The sequence below is a fragment of the Corapipo altera genome, unplaced genomic scaffold (genome assembly GCF_003945725.1).
Source record: "Corapipo altera isolate COAL_440 unplaced genomic scaffold, ASM394572v1 255, whole genome shotgun sequence".
NCBI classification, from domain to species: Eukaryota; Metazoa; Chordata; class Aves; order Passeriformes; family Pipridae; genus Corapipo; species Corapipo altera.
In genome coordinates this window covers 1168227-1181747 of record NW_020884929.1, presented here as the reverse complement: position 1 = coordinate 1181747, position 13521 = coordinate 1168227, and the positions used below count along the sequence as shown (strand labels likewise).

At 37.4% G+C, this 13521-nt stretch overlaps 1 long non-coding RNA gene across 1 annotated transcript in view; it reads left to right on the top strand.

Moving 5' to 3' along the window:
• The first annotated feature begins 526 nt into the window (after positions 1-526).
• The window catches only part of LOC113954472, an 80085-nt gene continuing 67090 nt past the window's right edge, over positions 527-13521 (top strand). The window contains exons 1-4 of the long non-coding RNA XR_003530219.1: positions 527-854; positions 4468-4582; positions 6485-6594; positions 9120-10852. This is a non-coding gene — a long non-coding RNA (uncharacterized LOC113954472). The remainder of the gene's footprint in view (positions 855-4467; positions 4583-6484; positions 6595-9119; positions 10853-13521) is intronic.

The following is a 13521-nucleotide window of genomic DNA, read 5'->3' as shown; positions in this document are numbered from 1 at the left end:
CTCCTTTTTGCTTCTTCTAAAATTGTGAGTTAGTAATAGTATTGATAGTATTTAATGATGCTGTCAACTGCTGCTGTTTCATTTAGAAATAAGGCTTGAAGTAATTAATTTTAATGTGTACTATGAACCTCTTTGTTTAGCTGTATCCAGGTTGTCCCCAAATATGTCTAAGTTTCATTTAACAAGGAATTATAAACGAAGAGGTATGTTCACTTCTGCTGTTGAGCTAGTAAATTTATTCAAAAGAAACAAATATGTGTATGACAAGTTGGGCAACAAAAGCATTAACAGGTATTAATCCTAAGCCAGCTTTTTCTCCTTCATTTAAGATCAGATTTATTGAGTCTGTCTTGTTTTCAGGGTGGTTTCCATTAGTATGGAATGCAGGTTACATGACAGAGCCCTCCCTCCAGGATTTGTGTTTCTATTGTAGGCATTGCTTCCTTCATGCCTGCATTTATTGTGTTAAATTATATTTTATGTGCCTATAATAACAGAGAATGTGGGCTATAATGTGACCCTTCTTTCTGTATTACAGCACATCAAACACCACTGTCTGCACAGAATGCACAAACACAGTAGATTGGCATTTATTTCAGCGTGGATTTGTGGAACTTGGGGGTACATTCTTTGGAACAGTGTTGCTGAGATGCTGTGATCTGGTATGGGCTAGGATGTCATAAAGCTTTATCACATATGGGGTATTGATTTAACCTTTGGATTTGTGCTTAATATACACATGCAGATCCATTTTGGAGGCTGTAAGGTAGTTTGAGCAGAGAAGGCACAAAGCCACAGTCAGGTCAAGGCAGCACTTCAAATCAAACCAAACTGGATATTCTCCATCAAGTATGGTGTGTGCTCACAATTCTTAAACTTAGAACAGAAATTCTCTTGTTATTTGTAAGATTTATAGAGATATTCTACATTAAAAATAGAATTGCAGCCAAACTCAGGACAGCAAACTGGAGAAAGCAAAGCTGGTAGCTCCCATTCGTAGGTAACTCAATACAGTATTTCAGAGGATGCACATACTCCTCTTATCCGTGTAGGGAGGGAAAAATAAAAGTTGATGTTTGGTTTAGAACAATGTTAGACTTTTAAATTGTTCCCAGCCACGAATCACATCTGCTGCAGTGCTCCCTGCAGCATGGCAGAGAATGGACTGCAGAAATACTCTGTGACTGTTGGAAGAGGTTGCTAAAGCAAACAACAGTATAACCACTGGGATCAATTTTTACAATGCACAGGGATATTCAATAAGTCATTAGCAAGATTAATGAACTCTAATAAAAAATGCAAGCTCCTATGTCACATTTTACTCAGCTCACTGTAGCTTAAAATTGCATTTTATGATTTTATTAGACATATTACTTAATTTTTCTCAAACTGGTTTTTTTATTTAGGTTAAAACATAATAAATAGATTTTTTTTTTTCCACAGAGAAATAGATTTTTTTTTTTTAGAAAAGACTTTATATAGTAAAATACCTTTATAACATAAATAGATGTGTGATTAATAGACTCAATCTTAAATTGTAGCCCATGAGAAGATGTCACTCTAAAAGAGCTCAGTGTGCTCCAGGATGGAGAGGACTAGCTTTCCACTGAAGGCAAACCTGTGTGATAAGACCTTCAGTACAAGTTGTCTGGGTGATGTTATATGACATGGAGAAGTATATTTGTTTCTCTTGGTAACAGCTATGAGATTCTAAATTAATGAATGAGAAGTGACTCACCAGGAATCAATAACAGAATACCAGAAGCGAGTTCTTCTTTGCCAGTGATTAAGAGTGAAAAAGGCTGAATAACCATCCTCTTGCATTTGTTTTCTCTCTGACCTTATTACTTCTCATCTGATCCATTTTTGGGCGTGTTTTATCTGGTCTAAATAATTCCAGCTTTGTGTAGCATCTGAGAAGCTGCCTGTCTTTCATGTCCTGCTGCTTAGTGCTCTTCCACAGAGAAATTTCTCCTAAGGATTTATTGTAGCCCTACTCCTTTGTAGTATGATGTCTCTGAAGACTATCGTTCTTTCAAAAATACCCAAAAAACTCAGGAAGCTGAAGAACTCCAGGTAGGAGTAAAAAAAGTTGAGTGGAGATAGCAGCCAGTCTTTCAAAATGTAGTTTTCAATGAGTCAATGACCTGGGAGTTTGTGCTGCATCCTTGTGTGCTCCACCGTCATTCTTCTGAGCAAACTTAACGTAGGGAAAGTGGCCTGTGTCAAAAATTTCTCCTTTTGTGCAAGTTTTACTTAATAACTACCTTGAGTCTTCTTTTATACAGCTTTGCTCTGGAGACCAGATCCAAGATAGAGTATTTTTGTGATTTAAAAGTTAATTTTTAAAGGACATATAGGGTGCTGCAGCACGCAGGAACAAAGCTTATTTTTGATTCATTGAAGTCTTAGTTCCTGGATTGATTGGTTTAATAACATTTCTTAATAAAATAAACCAAATGCATCTTATTCCTGTGGGCTCGTGGGATGGAAAGTAGGAAGTTTAAGTCTCTTTATAACTTGTTAGCTTTGATTTCACAAAGGATATTAGAATGCTATGCTCTGCAATTATTGTTTATACACCCAGGCCTTGTTTGAAAAGACATCTCCATTACACTGGAAAATGCATATATTTACAGGATGTAAGGGAGCTCTCAAGTTTAGCTCTGAAGTATCATCTGGGTACATACTTGAATGATCCATTTACAGCAGTTCTTTTGTACTTCCAGTGTTTTTTCTCTGGAATTGCTGGTCCTGAGGCAGTACTTAAGGAAAGCAATCTTACTGGGAGGAGAAGATTAATAGCACACTTCAGTGGGTTCCTCGGTTATGAGTCAAGTTAAATGTTTGCTTCTTAGTAAAATCTCACCCCCCAAAAATTTCTTTTCAACAAATACTTATATTCTTCATGTGAACTCCATGCCACTGTTTTGCCTTATGTGGGACAAGGGAGACTCGCTGCAATGATTTAAATATTGTGATAAGCCATTTGGGAAAGTACTGACTTGTACCAAGTGTTAACTTATTGTATTCTTCTCAGAAAATATCTAGGAAAGCTTCCATTTTATGGTTTATGGGAAGGCCTTTAAGAGGTGATAAATGTGGGCAGTGACCTTCAAAAACTACAGCTGGTTTTGGAACTTAAAACTCGTTCATTTTCAGCAGAACACATGCTTCCAAATGTGATGAGCTGCTGAAAATCTCTTATCCACTTGAAATCTGGACATGAGAGAAACATGTACTTCATCTTACTGAGGAACAAGTTCCTCCTTTAAAAAACCAAAAATCATTAGACAGCATTTGTTAAGTTTAAAGGGACAGCTGTTTCTCAGTTTCTAGAATTCACATTTGTATATCTTTTTGTGTATCAGAGGCTGAATGGAGAGGGAAAAACCCATAAAACTTGTGACTCAATATACTTCTTTAAAACTTTTCTATGCAGATATATTAAATTCTCTCATTACAAGATTCAGGAAAATTTATTTCATATTGTACTGAAAAGGAATGAAGGTAAAATGTAGACAGGATAACATAAAATTTTGGTTGATTCTTAATATGATCTTATGTATTCAGGAAGAAAAGGTTCTGTTGTTTATGAACAAAATTGTTCTCCAGTGGTGCTATGGTTTGAGAACAGAAATCATTCAGAGTTTTTTGTAATTTAGAGAAGGAGAATTTAGGACTCCCTTTCTTGAAATCCTCTGGAAGACCTTTGGAGAATTCAGAGACAAGCTAAAATGCAAGATTTCAAAACACAGAAACAAAGAAGTGAACAGAAAAGTAGAAAGCAGAATGAAAATCCAGGTTGAAAGTGATGCAAAAAACCCTTTGTGTTCTTGTTGTTTGAGGTCAAGCCCATTGTATGTCTTGTTTTGCAGAAATTTCCCAAAGAACAGTTTGTTTCTATCAAAATACATCTCCAAATCACAGTTAGAATCTACGAAGAATAGAAAAGCCTGTGTGTAGAAATCATCTTGCATTTAGCTTTAGCTTAATCAGCTTTATATCTAAAAAGGCTTGGAACCTTTTTTAGGTAGAAATAATGTTCCTTCCTCCTTGCTTCTTCCCTGATTTAAGCACGTGATGTCTCCCCTCTGCCAGCCTGACAAACCTTGGAGAGATGATCACTTTGCCTCCAGGTGTTGCCTTCTCATTCCTCCTGTGCAAAAAGCTGAATACACGGGGGCAGAACAGCAGTGTAATGCCGAGAGCCTCGGGAGGAGGGTTGTTTTGCTTGGAATTTATTCACCAGAAAGGTCAACTCCAGACACAACATCTGTTTTCCACTGTGATTCTGATTTCACTACATAATTTGGTATGCTGCTGAAGTTTTCAGGGGATTAAAAAAAAAAAAAAAGAGATTAATTAGCTCTTTCAGGAGACTTTCAGAAATATTCTGAAATGCTGTTACCATTATGGGTACATTGTGAAATTGTTCCAGATGAGATTGGGTTTGGTGTCTTACAGGAAGAAGCTTGGACGAGGTGAGAAAACAGCTAGCTGGAAGGAGAACCATTATGGAATAGGATGTATACAGTTATTAAGTTGGAGAATAAATCCTTCAGTAAGAGAAGGATACAAAGTGAGTTTATAGCCTAAAAATGTGTTAGTTAATATTTATGATGTGCATTCATCTTTCTCTGTTTCTTGGCTGTGTGCTCGATATTGGCTGGTCTCGTATCAAGTGCAAATGATAATATCAAACAAAGTGATTAATGTCTGTTTGAGACAATTGGAAGGTTGTTTTCAGCTTTTACGGTGCTGGTTTATGTACAGCATATAAGAACAGTACATGAGGTACTCTGCTAACAACACAGATAGGTGTTTTATTGATCTCCTCCTGTTCCACTTCACTAAATGTGCCCATTTTCAGCACCAGGATAATCAAGCAAACATTTGGTGTTAGGAGTGCATGTAACTATCTGCAGAAGTGAGGTCTGGTGAATTCAGAGAAATTCTAAAACTTTCTGTAAAGAGAGGAAGAACAGGGGAAAAAAACCCCACTTCTGAGGTAGTGAGGTTAAAATGATTTAAAGCAAACTGGAGGCCTAAAAATAGGAGCTGTCTTTTAAAATGGCAAATGTGAGTCGTGCTCTGAAATTAAAAGACAGGTTTTGAAATGAGAGTTGTATGTTCCAAGCCATATATATGCTCTTGAAAATGCTCACCCAAACTGACAGATTTTATGTGATGCAAAAATAAAGCAAGAAGAGAGAATTATTGAGTAGAATGGTGAGAAACAAAGGGCTTGTGTCTCTATATATTTTCTACACATTTTTCTACTGGAAAAAAAGTGCTTTCTGTATAAAAATATAACTACTTGGTAAATATTGAAAAACCATAAATGTTCGAGATGGCTGGAGATGCAAAAAACTGTGATTAATATCTGATTAATTATTAAATAACAACTTTAGTAATATATTTTCCCTGTAGACACAGTTGGTATAACACATATTATGATAATTGAACAGAGCGTGTCTATGTACAAGAATATACATATTATCCAAATGGATTCAATTAAATCCATATCAACAGTCAGTGCCTCAAAAATTAGGAAATAGTTGATATTAGCAGTTTGAGGGCATATTTAATTTATCCCCATTTGGATTTTGGTAATACTAATTTATTCTGTAGAAAATATCATAAGTGCACAGTAATTTTACAGTAAGTTGAAATGTACAAAGTCGAATGAAACTAATTAAATGAGCAAAAGAGTAAAACAAAAGGCAATGAGATGAACACTTTGCTCAGGAAGTGGCCTCGTTCTAGTATGTCATGATCAACTGTTAGATTCTGTATTTATATTTTTCTTAACAATCCCGAGGAAAAAGCAAAGGGAATATTAATTAAATTATTAATTAAATTCAGAGTTCATGTTGCATTGTGAAGCACTAAGATAACAGTGCGAAGAGAAATAAATCCATTAAATGAGACTCAATGAAACTAACAATACTGTATTATAATCCGTGATTTTCCTTATTATTATCACATCATGGAAACCACTTATGTAAATGTGGCTGATGTATCTGATCAGCTGACAAAATAACAGTTCCTGGGAAGCATTTTTACCCCCTTTTTACAGAAGGAGTGCTTAAGACATGGAGATACAAAGTTATTAGCCTTTGTTGGATTACTGCAGGAGGAATTTCTTAGTAGTGTGCATGTTTTGATAAGAATAAGCCAAATTTACTCTCAAACTTACATTCTGATAAAGCCTCTCATAGAATGATGTATGACACTCAACACCAATTCAATGCTTCCAAGATTAAAATATGCCACTCCTTTAGTTGATATAAAAATGTAAGTTAGAAGTTTAACATCTTGTTCATGCTAATTGGGAATAAAATATTGACATAGGTTTGTCTGTTTAGACCGTAGGTTTTTCCATCATGACTGTCAGAACACTCAAATGTAAGGAAAACCAGAACAAATGTATTGGTCTTGTTTCTTGAGACTGACTTGTTTTGTTTTTTGTTTTCATAAGGTGCTGCTGCTGCTCTGGCCTGGTTCTAATGACCCCTTCTTCAACTGCTGGTAATATTCATGGATCAAGACCCTTTGGAAAACCACAGTTTTTTCATACAGATAACTAATGTAAGGGCACTGACTGGTAAGAAAATTACACTAATGTAACAAACTGATAAACACTGCACATCTACTCTTCCTTTAAATCCTGCAGTACTGACTGAGACAGCTTTCCTTTCCCATTTAACTCCCATCATTAGGCTCAAGAGTTTAGATTTTCCTGCCATAGCAACCAGGTGAGGTTATGATGTGTTTTGTCGATACCTTAAATAGTGGGTGCTATTTGTGTCAAAGGCATTGAAAGTCTTTGGTGATTTTCACAGGAAAAAGCAGTGCTTAATCACAAAGCTATCAGGAAAATTACTTTAAAAGGTGTGTTCTGCAAGATCCAGTGCCTTTGGTTCTCACAGAAGGTCACCAAAATGTGCAAAATGAACTACTCGCATATTGAAAATAATGCACTTATGAAAAGTCCTAGATCTGAGAATTACTGAAGTAAACTGGTGTGAGGGGAGAATTTTTGTATAGAATCAAAATATTGTAAGTCAATATATGAAGGAAGAATTCACTAAATCGTATTGCAAAATTGCAATCAATAGTATGTAGTAATGAATCTGTAAGTAAAACTGCTCCAGTAGAAATTATAATTATTTAGTAACTTAAAGGAAAAAAATGCTTGAGAGACAATCTTTTTTCAGGCACTTTACACAATCAGACAGCCTTAAGTGCATTTTTTCATCAGCTATACAGTCCATGGGTGGTAATGGTTTCTAGGCAGGTGTATATTTTTTTGAGATATGTGTACTTTGCTTTTTTTTAATGTGTTGTGTAAATACTCAATTTAATAGTTAGTTAATAATGACAAAAAGAGTGATTAAATAAAGGTGCTGGTTTGGTATAATTGGCACAGCTGTTCATGGCTCTATTTCAGATAATGCTTATTTCATGACAAACATACAAGGCAGAATGGAGCTGTTGGGATTAGCCTGAGAATCTGAATCAAAGGAACTGCCTCACCAGCAATTTCTTGTCAGAAGTAAACCAGGAAGGACATATTCCTTAAACAAAGCAAACCATTGCAGCATCCAAAGATGCTTCTTAGCAGCAACAAGCCTTTTGTATTTCTTTTTTTCGGTCTGGGAGAGGCGGGTTTAGTCTGTGACTGGAACCCCTAGCTCGAGTTTTGAAGCTTGACAGATTGGACTTGTCTAGTTGCAGTACCCTGCAGATGAAAGACATCCTTCAGCCAGCCCAGTCTCCAGTAATTAGTACCTGAGCTCCATAAATATCTCATTTTATCAGTGCTGCTGTGACTTTCCATGCGTGAAGCCATAAGCTACTCCGGGTGTAGATCATAAATGAACTGATAATATTAACTGAATGTGATGTAAATCAGGGCCCTTCAGAGCTCATCAGTGAGCAGGAATCAATATTAAGGAAATTGTAAAATTTCAGATATTTTTTCCTCTGGTAAATAAATTGATTACTTTGGGCTCTTAGGGGAAGAAGCGTAGCACAGCAGTTCCACTAGCACTGGAATGGAAACCTGGATATCTGCTTTTCACCTTACTCTGCTATAAAATAGCCACAATACCAGTAACATACATTTGCCTGAAACTTTCTCTATAAACACAGTCCAGGTTTTAGATCCTTACGGTCTAATTTCACTTCATGTTCATCATTTACAGGCACAGATAAGTATCTCCCGGAGATACATCCTAGCTATAATAAATAAATAGAAATATTTATAGTTAATATTTTGGGGATTAGAATAGCTCTGCTTTTTAATCCATATTTCTCTCTCCACTCACTGCTGAAAAGCCTAACAAGATTAGACTCCTAATTTAGGGAACCATGATAGACATCTAAGGCTAGATAGAGCAAATACTCCTAGTAATGGAATTTGAATATATGATAAAAATAACAACAACTAAAGAAACATCATTAGTCTAGTGGTAAAACCTGCTCTCAACAAGTCTCATCAATGCACACCGTAACTGGAATCCTGCGCCACCTATGCTAAGGCTCCCAATATTTTTCATATCCAAGTGGCTGAAGTTTTGTCAGCAATATTAGGAATTACTGCAAAAAATTCAAAGGCAAGGAAGGAGAGCATTGGGAAAAGTAAAACCTTGTTTGCAATGTTTAAGTAACAGCTGTAAGGACTTGAATTTTGTTAAGGTTTACCTTCTTTCCCTTTTCACTACATATTTTCTTTTTTCATTTTGTATTCAAGTTCTGATTGTAATGGAGTCTTCTGAAAGGCTTTGGAGAAAACATTTGCGTTGATAAAATGAGGAAACTTGCGAAAATAAAAGTTTTGAAAGTAGAAGTGGGTTTTCAGTCAGAATGTAAAAAAAAGGGCAATAAAATAATCCCAAAATACAAAGACATTGGTTTAAAGGCAATTTTGATTTCTTTAAGAAAATTCTTCAGACTTAGTGATTCCTCTTGAAAGCGAGGAAAATCAGACTTTTCAGAATAATTATATAATGAGAAGGTTGAATATACGTTCAAATCACTGTTATATACTACTTTTAAGACATGAAGACTTTCTTTATTCATTTATTGAAAAAGCCTGTCTTTTTTTTCAGGACTTGACCCAAACCTAATTGCAATCAATTACTCCATCTGCTATGGAGTGCTACTGATTTAAGTTAAAATGAGTACTGGAAAGAAGATTTCAGACAAAAGGATGTGAGAAAATTTCAGCTAAGAAGAAATTTTGGAACTCTGTGGTTCAGAAATATCTGCTTACCAGCACTTCATTATTGCTGGCAACATTTTCACATCTTAGGCATGTGAACCCCTTTTTAAATGTGTATTCCCTGAACAGCGGATTTTGAAAGCCTGTCAGAAAAATCAACCCTTTTAACAGCATTTAAATCTGTACTCAGCCTTTAATACTACTGAAATCTCTGTGGGACTTAAACTTATCCTTAAATGCTGCCCCTAGGAGAAATTTTCCTGAGGAACTAATTTTCTGAAACATGGCCTATAAATGTGCCGAAAAACAGCAAAGCATCTTTGTCTTCCCATTTCCCGACCCTCAGACCAATTATAAAAACATTGATTTTTAAAAGGTCTTCAAATGAGCTCTTTTCCTGTCAGAGCGTGTCACACGTGTCAGTCACATTTCAAGCCACGGATTTGAAAACCGACCTGCAGAAGCAGCTACCTTTGTCATAAATTTAACTTGACAGCTTCTCTGCAGGGTTTTCAATTAGGATCTTTTTTTTTAATGAAAAAAGAAAAGAAGAATGAAATGTCAGCCCAAATGCACTGAGCAAATGCTGCTGTATGGGAGGCCTACATATACTGTTTTCTTCTTCAGACTCCAGAATGATCGGGAACATAAAATGCCAAGTTTGGGATGAAAAGAACTCTAAAAACTCTCATTTCAGGCACATAAAATAGCTGGTTTTGCTGTCTGAGGGGCCAGGCGGCTCTGAGGGCCTGGTGGGCTTCGCTGAGGGCTGAGGGTCGGAGGCTGAGGGTTGGATCTGTGGCACTGCCCATAATCCCAGGTTTTTCATTTAAGACTCGGTACTCCTGATGGAGGAATTTTAAAAAAACCCATCATAATTCAGTGCTGGTTGCTAGAAGCTTGGATTTTGAGGCGGCAGGAGCTGGTGTGCCTGGAAAAAGGTGAAACTCAGGCTGGGTAAAAGGTGCCTTTGCTTCACAGTGTCCACTTGATAATTGTATCGGCTTGTGGGAGCTGCAGTCCCTGGAAGCTCTCCTCCCACAGCTGCCTCCCAGGGAAAACAAATTCCTATGCATTTGGGGAATCCCAGAAGTCTGTGGTTCTGTGAAAACCCTGGCTAGTTTTTAAGCCAAAACAGAGCCCGTCTGACCCTGCCTCAGGATTGCCACCATGACAGGACATGTCAGCTGTGGTAAATGCTACCGTCCAGGCTCCAGAACTCCGGAAAGTTTCCTCATGAACTGTGGAGAGAAAATGTGTAATTGAGTGTATAGCTCAAGAAGCGGTAAAACTAGGCTTGAAGTAGTCATTAAATGTGAATTGATTAAATGATTTCTGCCTGAATCGTCAACAAGTGTTAAGCACAAACTGTGTGTGTGTGTGTGAGAGGGAGGCAGGAGCCCCACTTCCAGGCCAGTTCATGAAATCACGCTGACTTTGTCACTGGAACATGACTGGAAAACTGATAAAAACACTTTGGATAGACACAAGGGATGAATGTGCAAAGGAGGCCCATGTAACATCCCACACAGACTGTCTTCAAATATGTCCCACACCAACATTCCTCATCCACTGCCTCTGGGCCTTCTGTTGAAGCTCTAACTGTGACACCATAACAAGGTATGTGCTGCCTTTCTTAAAGATATTTTGTTTTTTAATAGCTGTTAATTACAGATGGGAAACAACTGAGAAATGAGGATGAAATTCAAAAGTTTGTTGGAATATCTCTGACCTGTAATTATTCCGATGCTTTTGTGTCATATCTATCATGACTATTTTGTGGGGGGAACAAAAAAATGTTTCAGTTTTATAAACATCTCCCATTCAGTATGGGAGTGGTTTGGAGGGCTGAAGCTGAGGTAACTTGCAGCCATCAGATCCTCTTAGCAACTATTCCTCTAAGTGCAAGTATTTTTCTAATTCATGAATTCTGAGCTCCAGGTCCTGGGTAGCTAGAAAATGTCTCTGACTCTAATTGCCAAATTGTCTCCCAGCACTAAACCCCCAGCAAACAACCAGCGTAAGCTACAATTTTAAAAGAGTTAAACTAAGAAACTACCTTCCCCTTTTGAAAATATCAAGAGACCCTTTTATTTTTTTCAGAATTCATGTTAATTTTTAAAACAAATGTTGCCAGATAGTATTTACATTTCAAGAGAGAAAGATTTTAAATTAAGCTTTATTTTTTAAATTCTTGTTAGGCTCTTAGTATTTCACTATTTTGAAAACCATGGTACCTGGTGAGAGCCAGTAGTTATGAGATTGGTACCTGGTGAGGGCCATCACCTTCTGTGGAAAGGCTGAGAATCAGAGGCTGAAAAAATAAGGGAAATATCATTCACTTATCAAAATGATTGGTATACAGGTATAGTTCTGAGAACATGATACAAAGGTAGAAAAAAAAGGAAGGGATCATTTTCCCCTAAAGAGATTTGTCTCACAGAGTGAAATCTTACCCTTTTGGAATTAATGTTATATATAATGGTGCCAGCAAATAGTTGGCAAAAAGAGATGAACACAGGTAAGTAGTTTTATTTTAAAATCAACTAGAAAGACATCAAAGGCTTCAAGTCTCAAGGAGGACTTCTAAAAGCACCAAGGCACCTACTTTTGTGACTCTGCACATCTTTCAGGTAAGAAACCCACTGGTTTCATGTCCTCAGTAACACTTTTTCGGACTTGTTAATTTGGTTGAAAGGAAAAGAACCAAAGAAATACTCATAATTATTTGCTTTTGCTGTTGCATTTTGTGACTTTTTGTTAGATATCTTTATAAAAGAGATTTTTAGCTGAACCAGATGATCAGCTAAGTGATGCTTTTCTGTTTGTCTGTAAAGCCCTTTAAAAAGTCTGAATTAGCAGAGCTGAGATTTTCCAAGTTACAGAATTCCAGTTTCACTTGTTGATACAGAGAACTTAGTGGCATTTTCTGAAAATGAAAGAAAATGAAAAATTTGGGACTTGGTTCTGGTTCTTGTTAACAAAGTCATGGGATATGACCAGATTTACAACTGTCTGTAGATACAGGAACCAGTAACCATCCAGCAAATCAGTCTCCTGAGCGCCGTCATTCCTCAAAACTTGGCCTTGGTGTTTTGATGCTGTCAATGAGTTAACTCATAGAAAAGAGGGAGGAAAAAAGGTGAAGGGGAGGGAGGAGGTGGAAGGAGGAGTTACTGAGTGGCTTGAAAGGTGGTTCTCAGGTCCCTGGAGGAGTGGAAAGGTGGTTTCTAAAAGCATGAGGGAGGACAGAGAGCCCTGGGTAGATGCATTGAGCTGGCACAGCAAACGAAGAAAAGAATTTTCCTGGTAAAGAGAGTTATTATGGAAATACATTTATAAGCTCTCCCCTGTTATACATCTGTAAGATCTGCTTTTGCCAACCATCCCAGACATGCTTTCCCATTCTCATTAACTTTAGGCCTTAAGCCAGTTAAGAGTGCCTTTAAAAGCTCCCTTGAGTTGCTCTATGGAACAAAGCTGATTATATGAGTTTTGACCCGCTCATACTGAGCCAGTTGTGTCTGAAGGCAGCAGGAGGAAGTGGCTCCATGCCTTTCCCACTATCACTCCCCATCAGGTTGGTCACATTTCACTAATAGTGCTGTAATTACCTACTGTAGTTCTGCAAATTGCTGATATTCTGAGACCTAAAAAGGAAAACGAGGCGTAAGAAAGAAGCAGCTGCCAAAGTCTGATGTTCACCAAGCAGTGCTCTGTTAAACCAGACATCAATATTTATTGTGCATCTATCTGAGATGTAAAGCTGAGAGAGCACAGTCACAGTACTATCAGATTGCCATTCCGGATTCAGTTCACTTGTGTCAAAGTTTTCCTACTGCTCCACACCTCATCTTCAGCTGTTCATCACCCCTTCCCTGAAATCAGCAGGCTCTCTGATCTGTCAGTGTAACTGCATTTGTAGTCTCTCCACGGGCCAGTTTTGCTGAGCTGAGCTGTGTTAGATAACTCCTGTTATTAGAAGTGTTTTAGCTGTTGGATTAATTTAGACAGAACTGGGTTAGAAGCAATTACACATGCCATTAGTTGACAGTTTGGAGAAGCCTGTAACCTCCAGTAGTGATGAAATGGACGATAGGATCAGCAAAAAGTAGAGTGATAACCCCTTAATCTGGCACAATTGCTGCCTAAACAGCCTTGCTTAGCATCAAGGACCCTACATGGGCAAGCTGTATTCATTAATACTGAGAAAGCAGGACTGGTGCTGTTGCTTTTCTACCTGCTGCTCTTCAGAAGTGGCAGCACCAGATTTTTTCCTCATTCTTAAT